We start from the raw sequence: 26,345 nt of genomic DNA on the forward strand, positions 1-26,345 counted from the left end.
TTATAGACATTTTCAGTTTAAAAATACTTGCTCATAAACATAAACATAAGCAATCCTACTGCATATGAATAACAGAAGAAAAATAAATATATGCTGATCAGCAATGCTGGTTTAACAAACAGTACATTAAAATGCCGTAGAGATTTAAATTTCCCTTATTTTTCAGCAGTTAGGTTATTTGGCATTGGGAGCCTATACAAAGGAAAAGAACTTTTCAAAACCAGTGTTCTATGCAGTTGGAACAGTTCAGTCGGTACTCAGTCTCTGTCGGTGTTATTCACTGCGAGGGCATATAAGTTTCTCATCTGGATCAAGCCACTGTGAATACGTTCAACATGGATTTCTACATTATTCTGAAAACAACTGATATTAGAAGCATCTATTGTACTCTTGATATCATTTAATGAGTCTGTAAGTGATTTGAACTCAAAGGAATTCAGGTCTCCTCCCTCTGCTAGACACTTAATTTGTAATAAGATAGCTGTAAGCCGGGAGACTATCTGTGAGGCTTTCGTTTTCGACCCAGGGCTGTCCGGCTGAGGTGTTGGCGAGCCGGACGATCTCCTGCGCCTCCTCCTCTCAGCGCCAGCGCAGGTCTGTGGGCTGATCCTCGGGCTGCAGCCCCTGGTCTGGAACAAGCTCCTAACAGTACTGTTGAACTTTGTGCAAGACTCTGTTTAGGTCCTTATTCAGTTGTTCAAGCTCTAGAACAATTGTTGCATATCTCCGCTGAAATTCAATGCCAATGGGCATAGAATATGATTTCAGTTTTTCTGCTTCTGTGTTCATTTCCCTTAATTTCTTGATATGTTCCTTTTAAATCATGAGAATTTTTGATAATTTAGTCACTTGAATAAGGAATTCTACTGGAAAACCATCCAATGTTTCAGTGTCAGAGCCAGAAGTTTTACTTGTCCAAGGTGACTGTCCTAATAAAGGGTCACTGTCTGGAACTGGAGACCGGAGAGTATAATGTCACCGCGGCGGGGTCATGAAAAATCCAGATGACCGCTGTTTCTGTCCAAAGGCAGCGATTGACATGGTTCAGTGAGGTTCATTACTAAGAGCTTCATAGTCAGGGATGGTATGAGTCGCAAACCCTGTCCTATCCAAAGTCACTCTATAAGTAGCATGAAGAGTATCCACAGCATCTATTTGTCCTGTGAACAGACCATCATGAACGCCATGCAGTCGTGCAGTAACTTTGGTTCCAATAACCAAGGGCAAAGGAATTTCATCTGGGAGATCTTTGAATTGTGAAACATTTGCCACTTTCCTTTGTTGTAAGAGCCTTATTTTCTGCCGTTTCTGTTTCAATGCTATCTCTCTTCCTCAGAAAACGCAGAACATCTCCGTGGGTTTCCCATAAGCCACCTGATTTTTACCCGTTCTACTCTTGTTAACTTTCTTGTTTTCAAATTAGGAAAAGATTCCTTTAGACATACAGAGAAATCACTATCACCCTCAAAAAGTGGTTTATCTATATTTGAATAGAAGCACTCATATATACACCATTTATGTGCTTTTGGAAGCTTGAGTAGGTTCCGTAATCAAAAACCAATCTTCTGTGAAGCTTTCCTACCTGGTGTTGACACTGTCGCTGTAAATTTCTCTGGAACCATTGCAATTCTCTGGTTTCTTTTAGGTGATTTTGTATTTATTTGTCTATCATCTTCATCAGAAAAGAGTCAGCTTCGTTTTGAATTTCCGAAAGACATTTCAACAGCAGGGCTTGTATTCCTGCCTTTCCAAACAGAGGTTTTCTGTAAAGAACTGTACTTTTCATTCCACGTGTTAGATAAGCTTCCCTCTTTTAAACTGATGAGAGCTTTTGCTGAAGAGCTCTCATCAGGCAACTGGTCGAGCTCCGCCCCAGAAGAGGTAAGGATGAGTTGAACAAATTTCCAAATTTACTCGTAGTCTATCCCTCATTCCCTTTTGAATTAAAAAAAAATACAGCTATTAAGATCTAGATGGCATAGTACACTGAGGGATACACACACACACACACACACACAAATATATATATATGTAAATGCATTATATTTTTATGTTTTGAGCTTTGTTTAATTTTTCATTTCCAGGAAGTAAAATGAATTTTTAAATCAACCTCTAATTTGGTCAAAAAGTCATTTATTTTTGTAATTAGTTATTATGCAATGCTGTTTGCCCTGTTTATGTCTCACTTTTTTATAATTTATCAAGAGATTTCTAGCTAAATAAACTTCATTTAGCTTGCTTTTGATTTGGGAAAATGCAGATTTTATCTAATTATTGAATCAGTCTCTATTAGCCTCAGGAAATGCAGTGTCTAAGGAAGAATTTTAAACCACAGACATGCCAGTTAGAGTAAAAATGCTTCTATGGGTCTTTAGAAATGAAATGCACGTTCGACTGGCTGATTGTGGCTGGATAGCTGTGTTACTGATGTTTAGCACATAGCCAGTTCTGAAGGTGAATTGCCAGCTAGCTGCAAGATCTTCAGATATTCCCTGAAAGACAAATGTGGAGTTCCACAAATATCTGGATTTCACAGATATTACTTGAAAAGGTAATGCTGGGTTCATAGGATAAAAGTAAGTGACAAAATGGTGTTGGGGTTTCAAATGGTAAGTAAGTTTCAAATGGTGTTGGAGTTTTCCAGTGGTTGCTAGATTCATGTGCATTTAATTACAGAAAATTATTGGTATTAACTTAATACATGCAAGTACTGCATTTGGGAAAGAATGAGATTCATCAGAAAGAAAATTGATCTGTTTTTTCTAGAAGATGGATTGATAAGTAGCACAATATTGTGTGTGTGTGTGTGTAACAGTCTGAGTACTTTTATGTTGTAATGCAGTACAGTATTAAGAGATGAATAATAGAATTTTTTTGAAACATCATTTGTTAATTTTGTCTTTTTTTTTTTGGTACTGGGGTTTGAACACAGGTCCTTGCACTTTTGAGGCAGGTGCTGGAACCACGGAGTTTAATTCTCAGCCTAGAATTTTCTGTGGTGATGAATATGTTCTATTTCTGCACTGTTCAGTATGATAGATTCTAGATTATGTAGCTATTGAGTACTTGAAATGTGGCCAAAGGAAATGAATAACATACATTTTAGTTTCATTTAATTTTAATTAATTTGTATTTAAGTAGCCATATGTGGCAAGTGACTACTGTATTGGACAGTGAACTTCTAGTCATTGGCAGACCAGCAATAGTAGCTCTCTAGACCAAACTGAAAACAACTGCTAGTTTCACATGTATTGTAGAAGAGTGGCCACTAATACTTGTTTTTCAGATGTAGAACAACAGAAATCTTTCTTCTCTTATACCAGAGTAAACTATGTCATTGATCTGTATCTATATCATTGATTTGATTAATATCATGTATTTTATAACTATTTTTCTGTCTTCTCTTCATGACAAGAATTGTAGTTCTTGGATTCTTTGAATTTGTTCTTCATTTGACACACTTTTGTTGAGCATCTATTATGTGTCAGGTACTGTCAGTGCTGGCTATGGAGGAGTGGCTAGGAGGAATGCAAGCTATGGAGGAGTGAATAAGAATGATCGGGCCTGGCTCTCACTGAGGTTACATTAATGTATAATTACACAAAATATTTGAATGTAACTGTTTGAACATAACTGTTACAAGGTTTTAATGTATTTACCTAGGAAGTATAGAAAAGGAGTTGATTTGACCACCCACAAACTGTTTCTGTCAAGCATTGATTCAGGCTACTTTGACAGGGCTCTGTTTAGCGAATGGGAGTGAGGGACAGAGGAGACAGTAGGGCATGGGGATGGAAAAAGGAACAGCACTGTCTGCTTTTAGCTAACCTTTCCATGCATCTCGTAGGAACTGGTTAGCCTGTCCTTTCCTCTCCTCAGTCCTCCACTGTCCTGGCTAGCATATGAGTTAGCATCAAGTGGACATTAGCAAAACAACATTAGAGTTTCTAGAGTTTCCCTTTCAAGGTATTTTTAGACCATACAAGAGTTACTCACCTTTTGGGCTCCCACATTCCTTTTTATGTTTGCTTTGTTCTCTGTTTCCCTTCAACCAATTAAGTCCTACAGTTACCCACACCAAAGTGGTTGAAAATCATTAGAGAATTATCCTTTCAACCACTCATTTTCTGTTTTATTTCCACCTCTTGATCTTTGTTGATGTCCCTCCAAAATCATGTTGGAACTGAGCACCTAGTGTGATCCTATTGAGAGGCGGGGCCCAGCTGGGATAGATGGGCTGTGCCTTGTGAGAGAGCCCGACAGAAGCCAGCTTCGCCTTTGCAGCCCTCGGCGTCCAGTGTGAGGCACCATCTGTGAGGAAGGAGCCCTTGGCAGCCACTACATCGGCAGCACTTCCACCTTGAACTTCCCAGCTTCTGGGATTGTGAGAAATAAATTTCTGTAATTTATAAATTACCCAGTCTCAGGCATTTTATTAATGAATCCAGAAGTAATGGAGATAGTCTTTTCTCTCATTAAGTTTGAGATTGGAGATGAGAAAGGGAACACATGGTTAAACAGGGGATTCAAGCTCAGGGTTGTATGGTCCTTTTCTTGTGTTCTTTAATTTTAAGATGATTTTCAAACTCTAGTAATTGCCTTCTTCTATTCTCACTTTTTGGTTCACTTTTATTTGAAGGTCAGGTCAACATGAAAGAAAACTAAAAGTCAACCTTTGTGCCGCTGGCTGTAAAGTGCACGTCTCATTTGATTCATATAATGCTCTTACAACATTCTTTCACTCTTGACTTCCTGTTTTGGGGAAGGGCCCCATAGGAGGTTGCTATTGTATTGTTTGACTTTGTGGCAATTATCAATGTAAACATTAAACAAAATCTGCAGAAAAATCTGTATTTGAACAAATAGGAGCACTTATATTTTGTTTGGATGAACAATTGTTCTGTGATGGTCAAATATACTCAAAATAATTACAACCTTAAAAGTTAATATTGGTTCCATTTTCAAATAAAATCTGAGACTGGATTCATGTTTTTAATAACTCCACTCCTGAAACTCTACTTTTTTCATTAAGTGTAGAGATCTATCCAGGATGTTGAGCTCTTTGCTACATAACTGCTTTTGAATTATTCCTAGAAATGAAGATTAGGGGGCTTTTGGTTGAAAGTGTCAGAATACCAACAGCACTGTTGACATTTTGGACTGGATAATTCTTTGTTGTGAGCAGCTGTCCTGTGCATTAAAAGCATGTGTGGCCTATGCCCATTTGACTCTAGTAATGTGCCCTGTGGTTATAACATTTATGTGCCTGACATTGATAAGTGATCCCCCAGTGGGAAATTACATCCACTTGAGAACTATTGGTCTCCATGGCTGGAATGGCTGAAGTTCATTCAATTTTACTGATAAAGACTATTTTATTACCTGAATATGCACCTGTTGCTTTATACATTCTTCTATTGATAAAATTTACACTTTTCTGGGCCAGGGATTTAGCGCAGTGGTTCTACCACCTGCCTCGCAAGCGTAAGGTCCCGAGCTCGATCCCCAGTACCAAAAAAAAAAAAAAATTGCACTTTTCCAAGTTTTTGCTATTCCAAACCATGCTGCTGTGAATATATTTATGCATGCCTCTGGTGCATGTATGTGCTAATTTCTCTATGGGGGGATATGTGACAGCAGAACTGGTGGCTCATGAAGTTTGTACATCTTCAACTTCAAAGATTAGATCAAACTTTTCCTGCTCTTCTCTTACTTTTTTTTGACACACATCTTTTAATATCTTGTTTATTACATTTCATAACTTACAATGGTAGCATGGATGTAGCCATTGGAAAAAATATTGGTATAATCACTTTTTAATTTCCTTGGTGCAGGAAGATAATTAGTTGCCTGTTGCAATTTGCAACTTAAAATCTTACCTCCATCTCCCCATCAATTATGGTTTCTTGAGAAAAAAATCTTAAGAATGAAGGAGATCAGAATTGCAAAGATCTGAAATTTGTCTTCTTTTGTTCAACATGTAATTGCTGAGACTCTGCTATGTGCCTGTCACTGTTAGAATCATCATAATGAATAATCACTATTCCTTCCTTTAGAGTTTCTTATTAGTCTTCTAGAAATATGTTAAGAGCTTCAAAAATGCTGTGATGTGAAGGATACTAAGATAAGAGTAAGTAAAAAGGGCCAGGATAGCACAAATGAGGTGCCTAACTCAACTGAAAGAGTAAAGAAAACACAGAAGAGTGACACTTTATTTGTTAATTCGATATATATTTATTGAGTTCTTACTATGATCTAGTCATTGTTTGGGACTGTGACTATACAACCACTCAACAATCACTCTCATGGAGCCAATGTTCTAATGGGGAGACAGATATAAGCAAGCTCATACATATACTGTGTTAGTTGGCTACAGTAAGGCAGGATAAAGAGGTTTGTTGATGGAAGAAGTCAGGAACAAGAAAATTTTATTTATTTATTTAGCAGTACTGAGGATTGAACCCAGGGCTTCACACTGTTCAAATCCTCTGTCCTTTTTTTTTTCTTTTTTTGAGACAGGGTTTTGCTAAGTTACCAAGTTACCCAGGTTGAGCTTGAAGTTGCACTCAGCCTGCCTCAGTCTCCTAGACTGCTAGAATGACAGATGTATTTCATTGTGGCTGGCTGACTAGGGGAAGACTTTTCTATGGGGCAATATTTAAACAGATCTATAAATGGAGTGAGGGTAATGTGAGGAAAAGGAAAGTGGCAAAAGGACTAGGAGATGGATAGTCCCTGAGGTGCAAGGTAGTTTAGCACTTTGGGATTATCAAGGCTCATAGTAGAGCTGGGATTTAAGGGATCTCAAGGAAGTTTTGAAGTAGTCTTAGGGAGCAAAAATATCACGTGAAAACATGTGTTATCAAACAGCCAGCAATAGTGAGCTGTCCTATGTGTCTGGTCTTGAAGGTATAAGGAAAAGGGAAAAAGGTGGGGTTTTCTAGGAGAAAGGATGGATGGAAAGAGTAGATTGAATGCAAATTGACTCTAACTATAAAAATCTTCAATTATACAACATGAACAAAGGAAATGCTATAACGAACTCCCATATCCTAGTGACCTAGATCCTACAATTATTCAAGAATTTTCCATCCTTCCATCTCGTTCCTCTTTCTTCTCTTCCCTCTATTTTGCTGAAGCATTTTATTTATTTATTTTATTTCTATTAAAAAAATTTTTTTTTGGTTTTTTTTGAGCAATGTCTTACTAAGTAGTTCAGGCTGGTCTTGAACTACATAGCCCAGGCTGGCCTCAAACTCACAGTGATCCTCCTGTCTCAGCCTTCCAAGTGCTGTGCCTGGCTCCTCCCATGCCTGGCTGGCTGCTGAAGAATTTTAAAGCAAATTCCAGACATCATGGCATTTCTCCAATATAATTCAGAATATATGTCTAAAGTAATGTGGATTTTTGAAAATATAGCCACAGTGTCATTACCACATTTACTAAATTTAATAAAATTTCCTTGGCACCATTAAATAGCTATCTCATATTCAAATTTCATAGATGTCTCAACTGATTGTTTAAATGAGTTGATTTATTCAAATGAATACCCAAACCATATCTACTTATTGCGTTTGTATATTAGTCTTTAATCTTTAAATTTTTTTTTTTTTGCTTTGGAGTTTATAGAACAAACTAGATCTATGGTCTTGTGAATGTTCCACATTTTGAGATTATCTTAACATTTAAATTATCAGTCCTCCCTGACACTGACACAAAATTGGAAGTTAGATCTAAAGATTTGAGTAGAATTAAGTTCACCATTTCTGGAAAGCAAACTTCATAAGTGTTACTGGACACTTCACATTTTGCAAGTTAGGAAGTATATGTTTTGGTTATACTACTTTCCTGATACGAAATTCATTGAAATTCACATGGTGACAGTCTTGTTTTCATATATGTTAGCGTTAAATTTTCATTTTTTATTAACTATTTTATTGGGGGTTGAAAATGTTTTTCTAATTTTTTAGCCACTTTTTTGGGTTTAATTTTCAGTGATGAGGGTCAGACCTCAGGCCTCTCCCATACTAGGCAAGTGCTTTACTACTGAGCTATATTCCCAGGGCCCTTATTATATATTTTAAGTTATACATATTTATAAGGTTTCACTCTTTAGTTATATCTTTTTGATTATCTAAAATATAATTCATAAAGGATAATTGTTCAATTCTTTCCTTGAATCTAGAGAATTTGGTATCCTAGTTACTGCTGGTGGTGAAGTGGTGACCACTGTGCTCTCTCTTTTCCCATAAACATTCATTTATTTTTATATATTCATGCATTTTAGTCAATGTAGTCATGACCAAACTGTCTTTCAATAGTGGTAATAATGAGATGCCCTGGGCTTTAAGAACAGATTTCAATGAAATCAATAACAATTATGCAGAAGAATTTAGAAGTGTACATACAAAAATGCTAAGATGAGCTGGGTGTGGTGGGATATTCTTGTAATCACAGCTACTTAGAAGTATGAGGCAGGAAGATTGAAAATTCAAGGGCAATTTAGGCAATGGAATAAGACTCTGTCTCAAAATAGAATTTAAAAAGGCTAGGGATGCAACTCAGTGGTAAAGTACTTGTTTAATATGTGTGAGACCCTGGGTTCAATCCCCAGTACCAAAGGAGAAAAATGCTGTTATGGCATTGAAAGAATTTGTCATCTCCCTTATCTCAAACAGAACTGCCCTGAGAATTTCTGTCTAACCAGGGATGTCTACACTCCAAGTTATATGGGCTTTCTTTCCCAGGTTACTTAATGCAACACTGATACAACATAAAAAACCTTACCATTTTTGACTGTTCTTTGGGATTCATTCCAAAGAAGAAATAAGGAATAAAGTAAAGATAGTGAACAAAAGCTGAAGTGTCCTATACTGAAAACATAAGGAATAAGGCTTGTTTCATGTACTGTACCATCCACCACAGTCTAGGAAAATTCCATTTCTAAATCAAGTGATTCAAAACAGGCACAAGAATAATGGAAACTAATCCTTTAAATCACAGAACATAAAATGTTGTATCCTAGACATTATATTCTCATCCCTGCATTTCACCAATGTAGAAACTGAGGCTACAAGATATTGTTCGTAATAACTCACACAGTAAAAGTATAATTTTCATGAAAAAAATTTCTGTGCACTTGATCATTCCCATCAGCATGAAGAGTGCTTTTACCTCTCCTCTTTTAAAACACATTTACATACTTCTGGACTCCAGTCCTCTCTCCAGATTGAAAGATAAACTCCTGAGAAGAGTCCCTGGGTTAGGAATTCCAGATTTTATATTGAATATTCCATTTGATTTCACCCCTTTTACACCTAACAGACATCTCTCCCAGCCTGGATGCCATATCAGAACCCTAACATTTCTTCCCATTCTCCACCTCCAATTCTTTTTTTTTTTTTTGGTACTGGGGATAGAACTCAGGTCCTTGAGCTTGCAAGGCAGGCAGTGGAACCACTGAGCTAAATCCCTGGCACCACCTCCAATTCTTAAATGACAACTTCACTCTTCATTTCTCTAAATATATTGGGACCATCTTGGACTCTTCTCTTCTCACATTTAGATTCTTTAGAATTTTTCTTTCTCTGTCACATAATAGAATGCTCCAGATTGATCATTCATTCATTCATTTATTCAGCCTTTCAGTCATTATTTACTGAATGCTTGTTTTATACTGGTCACTAATCAGTAGCAGAGTTTACAATCTAGTGGAAAATATAGAAAATAAATAAATTATTCATGGACCCATAAAAATTATCATTTGTTTAAGAAATGGTTAAATAGAGTAATGTGAAAAACACCGAATCACCCCACTGCAGACAGGCAGCCACCTGGTTCCACACTACAAAGACGCAGAGGACACCAGACCACCAGACCAAGATACTGAGTCCCTCTGTTCCTGGCCCAGAGGTAGGGGCTTCTGAGCCGTCATCCCACTGATCCTGGTCCAGAGGATGGGGCTTCCTAGTCACCATCCCTCCCGATGCTCCCAGCCCAGAGGAAAGGGCTTTTGGGCCACCTTCTGTCCTGCCTCTCCTGGCCCAGAGGAAGGGGCTTCCAGGCCACCATCCATCCCACCACTCCTGGCACAGAGGGGGGGCTTCTGAGCTGCCATCCCACTGCTCCTGGTCCAGAGGAAGGGTCTTCCAGGCCACCATCCCTCCTGCTGCTCCCAGTCCACAGGAAAGGGCTTTTGAGTCACCATCCCTACCGCTGCTCGTGGCCCCTGGCCCATCTCATCTAGCTCAGAGAAGGTAATCCATGCAGGTGCTAACAGCTCTCTGGCCCAGTCAAAATGAGAAAACACATAAATAAGTCTCAAAACCAGACTTCCAGATCACCTACAGCAACCCTAAAGGGAAATGAGATGGAACACTCTGATACTCAATTACCTGGATCCACTGAACTGGCAACAAAAGGGGATCTGGAAAAAATGAAATCAGAAATAATTTCTCAGATAACAGGAGAAATTGTGCCCCTAGTGCAACACATGATTAATAAATCTAGAGAGGAGTTCAGGAACATGATGGAATCCCAACATAAGAAACAAATGGAATCCATAAAACAGATGCAAATAGATTTCCAGGACATGAAAAACTCCATTGAAAGTCTACACAGCAGAATGAGCCAGTGTGAGGACAGAATTTCAGATGTAGAAGATAAGATTGTAATTAGTGACCAGGAAAAGAATAATTGCTTCAAAATTATAAGGGAACATGAGAAATCAATCCAGCAGCTGCTAGATAATGCAAAGAAGAATAACATAAGACTGATTGGGCTCAGTGAAGAAACAGGAGAGAGTGGAGATGATATAAAAAATCTCTTCACAGAAATAATGGCAGAAAACTTCCCAAGCAGGGGAAAAGAGCTTGACATACAGATAAGTGAGGCATATAGGACTCCAAATAGCCTTGATCAAAAAAAATCTACACATAGGCATATAATTGTTAAGATTCCAGAAACACAGCAGAAGAACAAAGTTCTCCAAGCAGTCAGAGAAAAGAAACAAATCACATACAAAGGAAAGCCCATCAGAATCACAGCAGACATCTCAACACAAACCATCAAGGCAAGAAGAGCTTGGAGTGACATATTCCAAGCCCTAAAAGAAAACAGCCTCCAACCCAGAGTGATATACCCTGCAAAACTATCTTTCAAAATGGATGGAGAAATAAGATACTTTCATGACAAAGAGCACCTTAGGAACTTCGTGAATACCAAACCAGTACTCCAAAGAATTTTACACAATATCCTAGGAACAGACATTGAGGATCACAACCCCAGGAAGCAAAGCAGAATGAACCCATCTAGCATGACAAGAAATTAAATGTAAAGGGGGAGAACCCAACAAACAGAAAAAGTCATGGAAATGACAAGTCAATACTTTTCAGTTATAACCATCAATGTTAATGGTCTCAATTCACCAGTCAAAAGAAATAGACTGGCAGAATGCATCAAGAAGCAAAATCCAACAATATGCTGTATACAAGAAACACACTTAATTCAAAAGGAAACTCATAGACTGAAAGTGAAAGGGTGGAAAACAATACTCCATGTGACAGGAACCCCAAAAAAAAGCAGGAGTAGTTATCCTCTTGGCAGATCAAGTAGATTTCAAACCAACACTAATTAAGAGAGATGAAGAAGGACACTACATCCTTGTAAAGGGAAGAATCCAAGAGGAAGAGATGACAATCATAAATATCTATGCACCAAACACTAGTGCACCCAACTTTATAAAACAAATACTAACGGACATGAAAAGTCATATATGCACTAATACAATTGTAGTGGGGGACCTCAACACCCCACTGTCACAAATAGATAGATCAACTAGACTGAAAATAACTAATGAAATACTAGAACTCAATCGAACTCTTGAACAAGTGAACTTAACAGATGTTTACAGATTCTTCCACCCCACAAAATCAGAATACACATTCTTCTCAACTGCACATGAGTCATTCTCCAAAATAGACCACATATTCACACATAGAACATGTTGAAGTAAGTGCAAAGGAATTGAAGTTATCCCCTGTATATTATCAGACTATAGTGTGATGAAATTGGAGATCCATAGCAAAAGAAACTCAAAAAATTTCATAAACACATGGAAATTGAACAAGACACTTCTGAATAACCAATGGTTCACAGAGGAAATTAAATAAGAAATCAGACAATAACAAATAAATACATGAAAACATGTTCATTATCACTGGTCATTCGAGAGATGCAAATGAAAACAATTCTGAGATTCCACTTCACTCCAGAAAGAATGGCTGCTATCATGAAATCAACCAATAACAAATGCTGGCGGGGCTGTGGGGAAAGAGGAACCCTGGTCCACTGCTGGTGGGAGTGTAGACTGGTGCAAGCACTGTGGAAATCAGTATGGAAATACCTCAAAGAACTAGGACTGGAAGTCCCATTTGACCCTGCTATCCCACTGCTGGGGATCTTCCCCAAAGAATTAAAAGAATCATACCACAGTGATATATGTGCACCCATGTTCATAGCAGCGCACTTTGTAATAGCTAAAACTTGGAAACAGCACAAATGCCCATCAACTGGAGACTGGATAAAGAAAATGTGATTTTTTTAATAAAGTGGAGTACTACTCAGCCATAAAAAATGAGAAATTAGAGACATTTATAGCTAAGTGGATGCACATTGAGGCAATACTCTTAAGTGAAATAAATAGGACACAGATGTTTATATGCTGAATAGTTTCTCTGGTGTGAGAAACTGAAAGTGTAAATAAGGACTAAATGTATAATAGGTAATGTGAAATAGGAAGAAATGGGGCAAAGGGGAAGGAAGTGGAAGGGCTAGGGGAAAGGATAGAAGGGAATGGGATTAATATGAGAAAATGGAAAAATAGGAACAAAATCTTTATAAATAGGGAGGACTGGAGGGGTTGAAGGGAGGGCTGGGCAAGGGTGAAAAATAAGAACCAAGAGAGATTATGTAAAGGTGCAAATTTCCAATGATGAATGTCATTATTTTGTATACCTAAAATGTAGCAATGATTAGAATGAATAATCGATAATGCAAAATAGGAAGAAAAAGTCCAAAGGGGTATGGGTAGTGGCAGGGGCAGGGAAAAGGAAAGAAGGGAAAGGAAAAATGATGAGAAATAGAAAAAATGGAAATAAAGTCTTTGTAAATAGGGAAGGGTGGAGGGGGTGAAGGGAGGGCTAGGAATGGGGAAAAAATAAGAACCAAGATGCATTATGCAAAGGTACAATTCCCAGTGAGAAATGTAATTGTGTTGTATACCTACAATGTACCAATAAAAGAATTTAATACAAAAAAAAGGAAATGGTTGAATATTATTAATTTCATATATTTCAACATCAGGGCCTGGGATTTAGCTCAGTGGAGCCGCCACCTGCCTCGCAAGCACAAGGTCCCGAATTCGAAGCCCTGTACCAAAAATACAGTCAGAAAATGTGTATCTCAATTTCATATAGCAGAAAAATGATAAGTTAATAGTAAGAAATAAGGGAAATAGTGATAGAGGATAGGAATGAAGATTTTAAACAGAGCAATTATGTAGGACTTCACTGAAAAGATGATACTTGAGAACAAAAGAAATAGAAGAGAGAACCAAACAGATATTGGAAGAACAAAGTAGAGGCAGAGCATGAATGAGTACAATAACCTGAAAGGAGAAGAAGGCCCAAGGAGCCTAGCACAAACTAGGAGGTAACTGTGTTCAAAGGACAGTGATCAGATGGAGAAAATAGCAGCTTGGGTCAGAAAACTGACAGGTGTCGGATAAAACAAGGCCGTCATAGAGTACTCCTTATTCCAATTTAAAGTGGATGTGGGGGAGAGGGCTTTCACCATCTTTATAGGAGGCTAAATCATAAGGCCAATCCCCATTATTTAGTACAACTCTCAACTCTCAGTACAAATTCGTCTTTGTTGTGACATTGTCAACACTTCCTGAGAGTAATGCTTTATGTATATGTGTTCCAAATGAAGCCTTTATCATATATATGATTTGCAAAAATTTTTCTCACTCTGTATATTTTTACTTTTTTGATGCACTAAAGTTTTTAGTTTTAATAGTCTCTTCTGTTTTCTTCCTTTCCTCCCTCTCCCCCTCCTTCCCTCCCTCCCCCCCCCCCCTTCTCTCTGTCTCTCTCCCCTCTTTTGAGGGAAGGTATACTCTGTAGGCCAAGCTGGGCTTCACCTTGTGATCTTCCCATCTCAGTTCCTTGACTGCTGGTATTACAGGTGTGCAACTCCATACCTGGCTCTTTTTCTTGCTTTTTGTAGTTTTGAGGATTGAACTCAGGTCCTCATGCAAGCTGAGCGTATGCTCTACCATTAAGTTATACTTCCAGGGCCCTATCATATTTGTATCTAGGAATCCAACTATTACCTAATCCATTGTTCCAAAGATTTATTCCTATGTTTTTATATGTTTTATAATTTTCCCTGTGATTTAGACCTTTTATCCATTTTGCACTAATACTTGTGCATATTGTGAAGCGAGAGTGTCTAAGTTTATTCTTTTGGATGTGACTGATCAGTGGTCTGAATGTCATTTTTGAAAATGCCATTATTTTCTCATTTTGGCATCCTGAGTAAAGTTCACCTTCAGTGTGAGGGTTTATCTGGAAGCTCAATTCTATTCCATTGATTTATATATCTCCTCTTTTGTGAGCATCACACTGTCTGGATTACTGCAGTTTTGTAGCAGATTTAGAAATGGCAAAATCTGAATCCTCTAACTCTGCTTTCTGGTGTCAGCTGTCTCAGCTGTCTCCCTTGCATTCTCATGAAATTTAGGCAGCAGCTTGTTCTTTACTGGGGAGAAAAAGCTGGAATTTCAATAGGGATTTTATTTGCATATTAATTTAGAAAATTTTGCCATCTTAGCAGGTTAAGTTTTCTTATTTAAAAACCTGGGGTGTCTTTCTATTTATTCACTTCCTTTAATTTCTTTCATCAACATTTTGTGGTGCTCAGTGCACAAGGCTTGTGCTTCTTTGGTCAAAATTTTCTAGGTATTTTATTTTATTTGCCACTGTTTTCAATGAGATTGTTAATTTCATTCAGATTTTTCATTTGTTGTAGATTGATTTACAAATGATTTTTGTATGTTGATCTTATGTTTTGACAACTTTTAAAACTCATTTGTTATTTCTACAATTTTTAGCAGATTTCTAGCATTTTCTATATAGCAAATCATATAATATGAAAATAAAGATAATTTTATATTGTTCTTTCTAATCTTTTTTTGGTGGGGGAGAGGGTCTCACCAAGTACTTCAGGCTGGCCTCAAACTCATGGCAATCCTTTTGCCTCAGGCTTCCAAGTGCTGAGATTAGAAGTGTGCACCACCATGCCTGGCTCTTATCTTTTCTTGAGTAATTGCCTTGACTAGAAACTGTATGTGTATAATCCTGCTTAAAATGTTGAGTACAGGCATCATTGTCTTGTTCCTGTTTTTAGGGAACAACTTTCACATTTTATCCATTAAGCATGATGTTAGTTAGCTGTGGTTTTCTGTGGTTTCTTTAATCAGATTAGGAAAATTTTTTTCTACCCCTAGTTTTTAACATGTTTTTATCATGAAAGGATGTTGTATTTTGTCAAATGTTTGTTGTTCTTAATTTCCAGTTTTGTTCTATTAATAGAGTTTATCACATTCATTTTTTTACATGCTAAACCCACCTTAAATTCCTGGGATAAATCTACCCTTGGTCATGATGTATAGTCCTTTCACATCTTACTTCATATACATTATTAGCATTTTTGCTATGATTTTTATGTCTGCATTTACAAGGAATATCGGTCCATTGTTTTCATAATCTTCTTTTAAAAACATCAAATTAAAAAAAAAAGCTTTCAGGGGCTGGGGATTTAGCTCAGTGGTGCCACTGCCTGGCTTCCAAGCTCAAGGTCCTGAGTTCGATCCCCAGTACCAAAAAAAAAAAAAAAAAGGATATGGGGATTCTATGTCTGGTTACTAAGTCTGAATGGTTTCTTTTTTCTTTCTTTTTTTTTTTTTTTTTGGTACTGGGGATCGAACTCAGAACCTTGAGCTTGCGAGGCAGGAGCGATGCCACTGAGCTAAATACCCCCTGCCATATACTTTCCATACAATTTCTCTAAATGTTAATATCCAGACACACTTGCTTGCACAGTATTCATCTATTTACTTATATACTTTATTTATATCTGTCTGTATATGATATTTTTCCTCAAATGCTTGTAAGTAACTTGCTTAAATGACATTCCTAAATTAATAAATAATTCTGTGAGTAGTTCCTGAAAATGAGAACATTTTCTTATAAAATTATATTGTAAGAATCAAATCAAAATCAGGAGATGAATGTTGATGAATAGTATTTTCTAATCTGCAGACCACAATATCATAATTTTAGAATTGTCATACACACGTTATGTTTATAAATAAAATATGTATTATGTATGTAATAGAAATAGATATAGATGTAGATATAGATAGATGAGATTGGACCCATGATCACAAATTTGTATTTAGTTGTAATATCTATTTTACTTTTAACTTGGGATAGTTCCACAGTCATTTTTGGTGTCTCATTATTTTATCTTTTAAGGAATATGGTCCTTGTTATTTTACAAAATATTCCCCAATTTTAGTTTGTTTCCTTATATCAGACTGAGGCCATCCATTTTGATAAGAATGTAATGGAAGTAATGCTGTTTTCTTCTCAGTGTTCAATTCAGGAGGTGCATGTTGTTGATGTCATCACTATTGTTGAGGTTAAGGTTAGGGATAATTAAGGAGATGTCTGTCAATTTTCTTTTCATTTAAAAACTGTTTTATTAGCCCATGTTTGCAGTACATAATGGTTGTATTCATTGTGGGTCATTGGTACCTGTACGTAGCACATCTTAATTTTGGTTTTTTTTTAGCACATCTTAATTCTTTATGATACCCTTCCTTTCCTCTCCCTCCCTTCTCCTTCCATCTCTTGGCCCCTTTCCCTTCTGCAAATAATCTATCTCCTTGTTTCTCATTATCTGTCTTTTATTTTGCTCTTCACTTAATCTGTAGTTTGAATTTTTTGGGTATGAGAAACCATGTGATATTTAAACTTGCATGTCTGATTTATTTCACTTAACATTGTGGTCTCATAATACATCTATTTTCTTACAAATGACTCAACTTTATCCTTCATCATGGCAGAGTAGTATTCCACTCTGTATAAGTATCACATTTTCTTTGTCAATTTTCATTACTAAAAATTTGTTATTTTCTTTGTAATTTATATTTTATATGAAGGTACTTTAGTGTGAAGTTAATGTATTTTTTCTCATCAAAGATTCATAGATTTACTCAAGAATTTTAGTATCCATAAGTGATTTTTGATTGCAAACTATTTTTGATTGCAAACTATTACTATGGTGATTGTCAAGTGATTTTTCTAATGCTATCATTACTAATTTATTTACATTAAAACCAGACATTTATTACTTTTAAATTGCATTTGCCATTTCTGAACAATACAAAGTAGAGGCAAATTGTAACACTTCAGAAAAATGTTGAATCCCCATTCCTTTCCCTAAGACCTCCCCTCAAATATTCCCTCCCACTCCTTACAAATCTCTGTTTCAAATAAAACACTATTTATGTTCTAAATAAACACTATGCAGTACCTATAAATAGTAAATTATGAAAAAAATAGCAAGAATTGTTTCTTTTCTTCTTATAAAAAAGAATATAGCAGTAAAGACAGGGAGCCAGAAACTGGCTGGGGGTGTCTAATATAGACAGTTACTTGGGTTACAGGTAAACCAACTACCACAGTTGGGTGAGATGGAGAGAAGACTCTTGGACTTCGACAACCTGCCTCAGACACCAGGCTACCTTCTTCCCCTGACATCAGTGGACCGATCAGATGGATAAGCACAACTCAGAGATGGGGAGGAGAGGGCTTTTGGGCCCCCTTTCCAAATTCCCTGCATGAAGAGCGGGAACAGGGCATGGGCATAGCCATGAAGTCATTGAGGCAAATGTCTGCTGGCTCCCATGAGCTGAAGAGCACCTTCTCTTACCTCACTGACACGGACTGCCTGTTCAACAGACACACGTATCTCTGTCCACCTCAGCTCCACAAATAGCAGAAAAGACAAGAAGAACAAAGAGCTCTCCTTTGAAGAATGGTCTAAAATTCATTTGATAGATCTTCATATTTATAAAAATGACTAGGATATATTTCAAACTGCAAAGTATTAGTAACTATTATGTTCTGGCAGTGAGTGGGGTCCTGTGTAGTCAGTGTTCTCATTGTCTAGCCCATAGTAGCCCCATTGTTTTTAGCAAAGGGGGCAGAGATGGCTCCGTGTCCCAGTCTTTTCCTCCTTTCAGCCTTAAGAATGTCATCATCCTAAGAGGAGCTGAAAAGGAGCTGCTGCTGGCAGAACAACCACTACATTTTCATTTCTCAAACACTGGGGTTCATTTCTGGGAACCCTATGAACAAATATCTCTGACTTTTGGAGTTTTGATCTAAAGGTTTGAAATTGTGCTGTGTGCTCTTTGTTCTTGTCCTTTTTAAAGAAAAAAGGAGGATGGAGATGGTTAAATATCCTTATTCCCCAAAACCCTTTTACAACAATTCTGGGGGTCTTCCTCCAGGGATCAGAGGGAGGAAAACAGGGGATCTTGTACCAGCAGTCTGTCCTGAGGAAACGAGAGTCCAGCTCTTGGTGAAAGGTGCACGATGGGAGGAGAACCACAAAGTCCAGGGAGCCCAATTCCAGCACAAATAATGGGAGTTTGAAGAAACTCAACTGTGGAAGCCAAGGCTGGCCTGTCAGAACTCCCCACCAGCCAACTCTGCAATGGAAGGGCTGCTGCTGTCCTCAACTGTCCAGCCACTCAGAGGATGGGGAAGAACTGCTTCTTCCTCAAGAAGGAGATAGAGAGCTCCCCTAGCTCCATATTAAACTTCTTTTTTATTTGTTTGTTTTTGATGACCAAGAAGAAAAATGAACATTCCTGAGCAAGTACTGACGTCTTGATATCACAGAGACAGTGGAGTCTTGTTTCACGTCTTCTGAAGCTGTTCACTGAGGGAACTCCTCTTCTGCAATTTCAAGATTTTCCAATGCTGAACTCGTAGTTAGTACTTGTAAAGTCTCTCCAACTACACTTGAGAAACCAGGGCTAGAAACAGGTGAGTCTTCACTGACTTCCTCCACAGGTAGAGTCTGAGGTAAAACATCAGGATGACCAAGGTGGCAGTCTGGCTCCACTTCTTTCTTTGTTGTCACTTGTGTTCTGTGCTCCTCAGGGACCAATGCTGGTAAGTAATGCAGGAGTTGCCGCTGGGGCCTGCTGGCTGAGAAAAAGATAAGCCAGACCGAAACTTTTTGGAAGGAGAGGGCTTCAGGGGGAATCTTCTTGAACATTGTGTTCTCCAGTGCTTTCCAAGAGTACTCCAACTTCTTAACAAACCTGTAAGACTGCAGAATATCAGTGATGCCAATATGAAACGGGAGCCTTTCCCCTTTACTATTGCAGGGATCCATGCCACCCGTGTGGTCATTGGTCTCCATGGTGCCACCTCTTCCAGCCTTGCCCTGGATGGATTCCAATACTGTGGAATATAGAGCCTTTTGGGAAGTTTGTCTACGAGTGTTAACTGTGTACTGTGATCATTGTTTAAGGGCTCCCGTTGTGCAGGATCTATGTTGTGGATTGACACCAAGAGGCTATATAGTCCATTATCTCGAACCTCTGAAGCATCAAACAGTCACGCTGCAGGGTCTTACCCAGAACTTTGTACATGGCAGCATCCAAGAAGAGAACATCAGGCATGTCTTGTAGGAAGTCCAGGTCTTCAAAGTTCCGCAGAGGCTTCGCTTGCTCTTTCTGAGAAGCACGCCCACGGTTTGTAGGTGGAGCCCTTGAGGTCCATCTTGACCGACTATAGTAAGGGACTGTTCATCAACACAATCCAAATATTCTTGCCACCTTCCTGCACACAGTACAGTCCATAGATATTAGGCAGCAAAGTGCGAGCATTCTGGTTGAGGTTCATGCAGTACCCAGGAAGCAGCTTCTGCAGGAACTGCTTCTTTATGCTGCACCACCATCTTGATGATGAACTCGTCATCGCTGGACACACAGATAAGCGGACCACTAACTCCAGAACTGCAGAGGTCAGTCAGTGGCTCACTGCAGTGGAAGCACACGTAATCACCAAGCTGGATGCCAAACAGCTCCCGCAAGTGGTGGAAGGCAGCAGGCGCATAGGTAGTGAAGCGCAGGCGTCAAGTTGCTCCCTTCACTGGGAAAAAAGATTCTCTCCACCACGAAGAAGTCTTGCGAGGACCTCCTGCTCCCGTTTGGTGCTCAGACTCCTCACTGTGTGAGTAATGCCTAACTGGATGGCGCCTTTCAAAGCCAACGACGGTGTCTTTATATGTTGTCTCTCCTGAAGAATCAACACTTTGGTGGCCTATTTTCTTTTCTTCTTCTTCTTCTTCTTCTTCTTCTTCTTCTTCTTTTTTTTTTTTTTGTACTAGGGATCGAACTTGGGACCTTGCGCTTACAAGGCAGGAGCCGGAACCACTGCGCTAAATCCCTGGTGGCCTATTTTCTTGATGGTCATGCCAGTGACATAAGGCACCTCAGATGTCACAGGTGTCTTGATTCCAGATGCTGCTGCTGCTGCTGTGATTTGAGCACTGGGACTGAAGCAGGAGGATACTGAGTTCAACACAGTGAGAGCCTGAGGTCAGCGCCCGCGGCCCAGAGGAGGCCGACGCCATCTTGGCAGCCGCCTCCCCCAACAGCTTTGCTCCCTTCCTTTCAGTTAGGGCTTCTTCTTCTCAGAATCAAATCTCGGTTCTAGGACCTGCCCTTCTGCTCCCTCCGGGGCCTCTCTCGGACAAGCTCGGGATCAGTTCAGGGCCGTACCATTTGTCCCTTTCACTCCACCTCAGCGACTGTGACCTCTCTCCCCTGGAGACCCTTTCGCCTTTCAGGAGGCAGTAGGTCCAAGTTGGCTCTGGGACTCTGTTTCTGGACCAAACCACACCTAAAGGGAAACTGAGGCATGAACAGCCCTGGAGAAGCCACCCCCTCCTTCTCCTCCTCAGCCACGGCCTGTTTAGCGCTGAACTCCACTGGTCCGCTCTCATTCTATATTTATTATGGGAATTCTACAGTAAGGGTTTTTTTCTTCTTATTTATTTACTCATTTATTTATAACAAGATAGAATTATGGATTCTTACTTAATTCTATGACTTGTAATCAGCTATTGTCATTTCTTTTAGGTCTTATACCATCTCACTTTCAGTCGGACAGAGCCCCTTTAATGTAACTTTTGTTCTAAACAGGTCCTCATCCTTTTATGTTTTGTTTTGTTTTTGAGACAGAGTCTTGCTGTGTAGTTCCAGCTGGCCTTGGACTATGTAGTACAGGCTGGGCTCTAACTTGTGGCAATCCTCCTGTCTTGGCCTCCCTACTGCTGGGAGTGTAGGCCTGTGCCACCATGCCTGGTCTTTCCATTTTTTGAAGCAAAACATTTATTGGTACATTTTAGATACATGTAATGATAACATTCATATAGGGAATTTGTACCTGTACATGATATATCTTGCCTCTTCCTCTTCTTTTTTACAAAAGCTTTGTTTCCATACTCTTTTCTCTCTTTTTTTCCTGGTCCCTTCTTTCCTTTTCCCCTCCTTCCTCCCTTATTCCCTTTCTCAATTGAACATTTTCTCCCCATTTCTTAATATCTGTTATACATTTTGTTTCCTATTTTCACTTTCAGTTTCTCACACCAGAGAAACAATGTGATATTTAAACATGTGTGTCTGATTTATTTCATTTAGAGTATGGTCTCTAGGTGCATCCATGTAGCTAGAAATGTCTCAAGCTTATCCTTCTTTATATGCCTGGCCTGTTAAAAGATCATTCAAAAAAAATTCCTTACTTTTTTTGATGGCTGTAATTATTGATATCAGAGTTGTGGAAAGGCTTTTTAAATGATTCAGAGTGACTAAAGAAGTAGGATCTTGGGTGCTAATGTGTAGATTCAAACTACAGTGCCTCTTGTTAACTTATTTTCACCTAGTACTTAATGCACTGGAAGAAAATGTCTTTGACAACAATCACTGCCTTTTTCTTCTGTGATTCTAATCTCTTATATTCTTTTTTTAAAGTTTCAGCCTCACACAATCACTTTATTCAAACCAAATAAAGATGCATTGTCTCTGTTTCCCCTCTTCCTTCCATTCTCTACATCCAGTCTCTCAGAACTTCTATGAATTCTGCTTCCAAAGTATCTATTGAATTTAGCTACCTTTTCCTCCTTTGCCACTGTCCTGTCCAAGTGAATGTGATCCCCCACCCCCACCCCATTCTAGAGAAGCCATTCAGCTACAGGCCTCTCTGTGTCCATGGTTGTCAGGCCTGGTCTGTTTCCAACAATCATAATGATGATAATATGAGTTTTACATATGAAATACATGGAGGTATTTGTTCCCTGATTAAAATAGTCTCTAAAAGCTTGAATTTGCACTTAGAAAAAAACCTCAATTAGTGTATATCCTATGTCATAAGCTAAAAGGTCTCTGCCCACCTCTGCATCCTTATCTCCTCATTCCAACACTCTTGTTTCCTAGCCAACAAGGACTCCTTCATGTTTCAAGTATGCCCAGCTCTTTTCTTCATTGGGAACAGCCACTGTACAGACTGGTCTTTTCCCGAAGCTCTTTACTTAGGATTTTCGAGATGTAATTCCTTATCCTAGTTCAGTGCAAGTGACACCTCAATGTAATCTTCTCATACTCCTGTCTGTTTAAGGCAAGTGATTCTTTATGTCTCTGTACCCAGAATGTTTTCCCATGGAAATCTTCACAACTTTAAAACTCATGTTTATGTATTACTCTGATTACTCTTAATCATTCTCATTGGTTTATGAATTCCGAGAAAGGGTACCATGTTTCATTTACTACAGCATGATCAATGTTTAGGACAAGGCCTTGTATTCAGTAGTAATTCAAGAAATATTTAATAGAATATAGAATAAATACTTAGATAACTGTTATTATGTGATGTCAAGGCTTGGTTTGTATGCGAGTTGATACTCAAAATGTTGAAGTATAATGTATTCCTATCATAAAAGAGAGTGAGAAACTAAAGGGCATATAGTATAGTTCAAGATGCTTTTCAATGAAATATTAGATGCTAGGAATTATTTCACATTGTTAGGAAACAGAAGAGAAAAACTTTGTTTATAATTAAAATAATGTCAAAAGAATTATGATTAAAATTGGAAGACTAGAAAATAATGTATACCAAACTAATGATATTTAAAGGTGCTATCTATCTATCTGTCTGTCTATCTGTATCTATACATAACAAAACAAACAAATAACACAGGCAAGCTAATAAAGGAAGCAAAGCTAGAAGCCCTCTATAACACAGTATGATGGTGGGAGCTGGGGTGGTGGTGGCTTCTTTTCCTTCAAAATCATCATGTAACCTTAGGGAATATATATTTACTAAAGATGCATCATGGTATTTGTTAAGAATTAGATAATATTGAGGAAGTGAGTTTATTTTGTTTTAGACTTCTGATTATTTCATATGCATGGTTTTTAGAATATTACAAGTTGCCTTCTGGGTGGCTGTTAGAGCTGTAGGTGTGTGCTGTCTGTCATACAGGCAGGTCCCTCTATCCAGAGGGACAAGCTTTCTTTTAGTACAGCCTAAGGTTAAACTAGATTAGCAGTATAGATAGAAAAGTCTAGTTTACAATGCCAAAACTAGTGACTGTGGTACAATTCTGACAAAATTGCAGAAATTCTGACAAAATAAATCTATTGCAGCAGAGAAATACAGAGACAGTTGAATTTGTTCTTTAATATACATGAAACAAACATTTTTTTACTGTAAGTGTAAATACTAGTCATTTTAAAGTTCAAGACTATTTTTGCATGTTTTTCATATAGAAAACAACTAATAGCTGAACATATCTGAAATCCTTGTGGAAATATTTATTTCCTATAAATTAATAATACATTAATCCATTCAGTTATAATATAGACTTTAACAATTCAATTAAACTCTTTTTGATATATTTAAATTAATATAGCACAGTAATGCCAAGAATATAAATGCCTCAATCACTAGTCAGAAAAACAGGCAAGAAGTTCAATGTTTTGATTTCTTCAACATGATGATTTTTCTTTCTAAAGACATCATGGCAAGGGCAGCATGCTAATTGTTGGGAAATAATGTTCATCCAAGGACTACTTAACCACAAAGAGCAGAGACTCACATATAAGTGTCTATGGAGTTAATATACTGTTTCCAGGCTGGAGGGGAGAGGAGGTGCTGAGAGGGAAATACAATGGCTTCAAAGAGAGAGACTGACCTGGCTAGAAGGACCAGAGTCCAAGGTCAGGCCAAGAGTTTGAATTAATTCTACTCAACATACTAATCATGGGGAGATTAGCTACTTGAATAAAGAAGAAATAAATAGAATAGGAACATAAAAAGAGGGCTTAAGAGAATACTCTTTCAGCAGGTGTTGTGACTTCCAAAGAATCCTCAGTCTGATGCTTAATGAACCTTTCTAGAACATTGGATAGGTAGAATTAAACTGAATAGAATTAAACTGGAAGCACTGATTGAAACAAGGAATTATCATGCATTCATTCAGACGTAAAAGTTGACAATGTACCTGAGCTCTTCTTCTCACTAACTGAAGTGTCTTGGACAAGTCATTATACTTCTCTCAGCTTCAGTTTCCTCAAATCCAAAATGGACTAATCGGGTGAAGAGAACAGGGAGCAAATTTAGGTCTAAGGAATAAGGTGGTCATTTTAAAACTGCATAATACCATGATGGTATAAATAGAAAACAGAATTGTACTGTGCATCAGTTCTTTCTTAGTGTGAATAGCTATTAGGCAAACTGATGTTTTCATTTTTAAAATTAGGGGAACATCAATTTATGTTGTAGGTATTATCGTTTATGTAAAGTACATCTAAGTCTTAATTCAGTCTCTAGCATCTAGTGTGTGCTTAAAAATAATAAAAAATAATTGAAAAGTGAATACTATTATTACTATATATTATTCATTTTTTATTATCAATACCAATGTAGGAAATATTTTCATCATTAGGATACTGAAAAAATGTGCATTTGGCAAATTATGCAGCAACAATGAAAGAATTTATCTTTTGTAAAAACAATCTCCATTACAAATATAATACTTAGACATTTCTCCAAGGTTCATCTGAGTGAACATTCAGAAGTCTCCCCCTTGGCCCTTTATTTTTCAGCACTGGGAACTGAACCTAGTTCTTTTGCATTAGCCTTTTTTTCCCCTTTATTTTGAGACAGAGTCTCATTAAGTTGCCTAGGCAGAACTTGAACTCATAATCCTCTCGCCTCAGTCTTCAAGTGCTATCGCAAGGCCCTTTAGCAAAAACATGTAGACATTCAACAAGTTTATAAGAATATACCAAGGTGAACTTTAGAAAACCCATATCTGAGCCATATGTTTGTGTGTGTGTGTTTGCATATACCCACACAGAATATATGGAGCATTTATACTACCATATTATCTATACCATGGTTTGGAAAGACTATTGGTTGAGTTTGATCTAACACTAATTTTGTAAATACAGTTTTATTGGAGTACAGCCAAGCTCCTTTGTTTATGGTAGCTTTTGTACTACTATAGCAGACAGGAGTAGGTGAGAGAGAAACTTATAACCTTCAAATTCTAAAATATTTACTCTCTAACCTTTACAGAAAAGTTTGGTGACCACTGATATATTCCATATGTAATGTATATGTACTATATTTCTTTATGTGCTATGTTTATGAACATATGTAGATATACTGATGCATATTTAAATACATATACATTGTGTACACTGTAATGCTTTAGCAAGTGTATATACATATGCATGTCTATAATTGCATATACACACAAAGAGATGAAAGGTAATATTACTATTTAACATTTTAAGTTTGCTTAGTTCTTAAAACACATTTATGTTGTAGTTAAAAATGACATCCTTTTACAAGAAGAGAAAACTGGGGGTTAGAGAGATTAAGTGACATATCCAGAATCACACAACCAATAAGTAGTAGAATGATGTCTTAAACCCATGCAATGTTCTTAAATCCATGCAATGTGATCTAACAATCCAGCTGGTTTAAACCAAATGGCGACACTTCATATTGGGCATCACTGCCTGAAATCTTATGTAGAAAGGGGGCTGTAGAAATTCTCAGCTTCTTAGGCATAAGTAGGACTCTTGGAAGAGCAAGGACAGGGATGTTTTCTGTTATAGTCAC

The 26,345-nt window shown here is 37.8% G+C and overlaps 2 pseudogenes; both read right to left on the bottom strand.

Moving 5' to 3' along the window:
• Positions 1-257: 257 nt before the first annotated feature.
• Positions 258-1,718, bottom strand: LOC101707393 (protein lin-9 homolog pseudogene; annotated as a pseudogene).
• A 17,359-nt stretch (positions 1,719-19,077) lies between these two features.
• LOC101705436 (phosphatidylinositol 4-phosphate 5-kinase type-1 alpha-like) overlaps positions 19,078-26,345 on the bottom strand; it is a 121,654-nt pseudogene continuing 114,386 nt past the window's right edge.

Source organism: Heterocephalus glaber, unplaced genomic scaffold, assembly GCF_053883595.1.
Source record: "Heterocephalus glaber isolate CG9 unplaced genomic scaffold, H.glaber_assembly_v1.0 deba00000122, whole genome shotgun sequence".
In the NCBI taxonomy this organism is placed as follows: Eukaryota; Metazoa; Chordata; class Mammalia; order Rodentia; family Bathyergidae; genus Heterocephalus; species Heterocephalus glaber.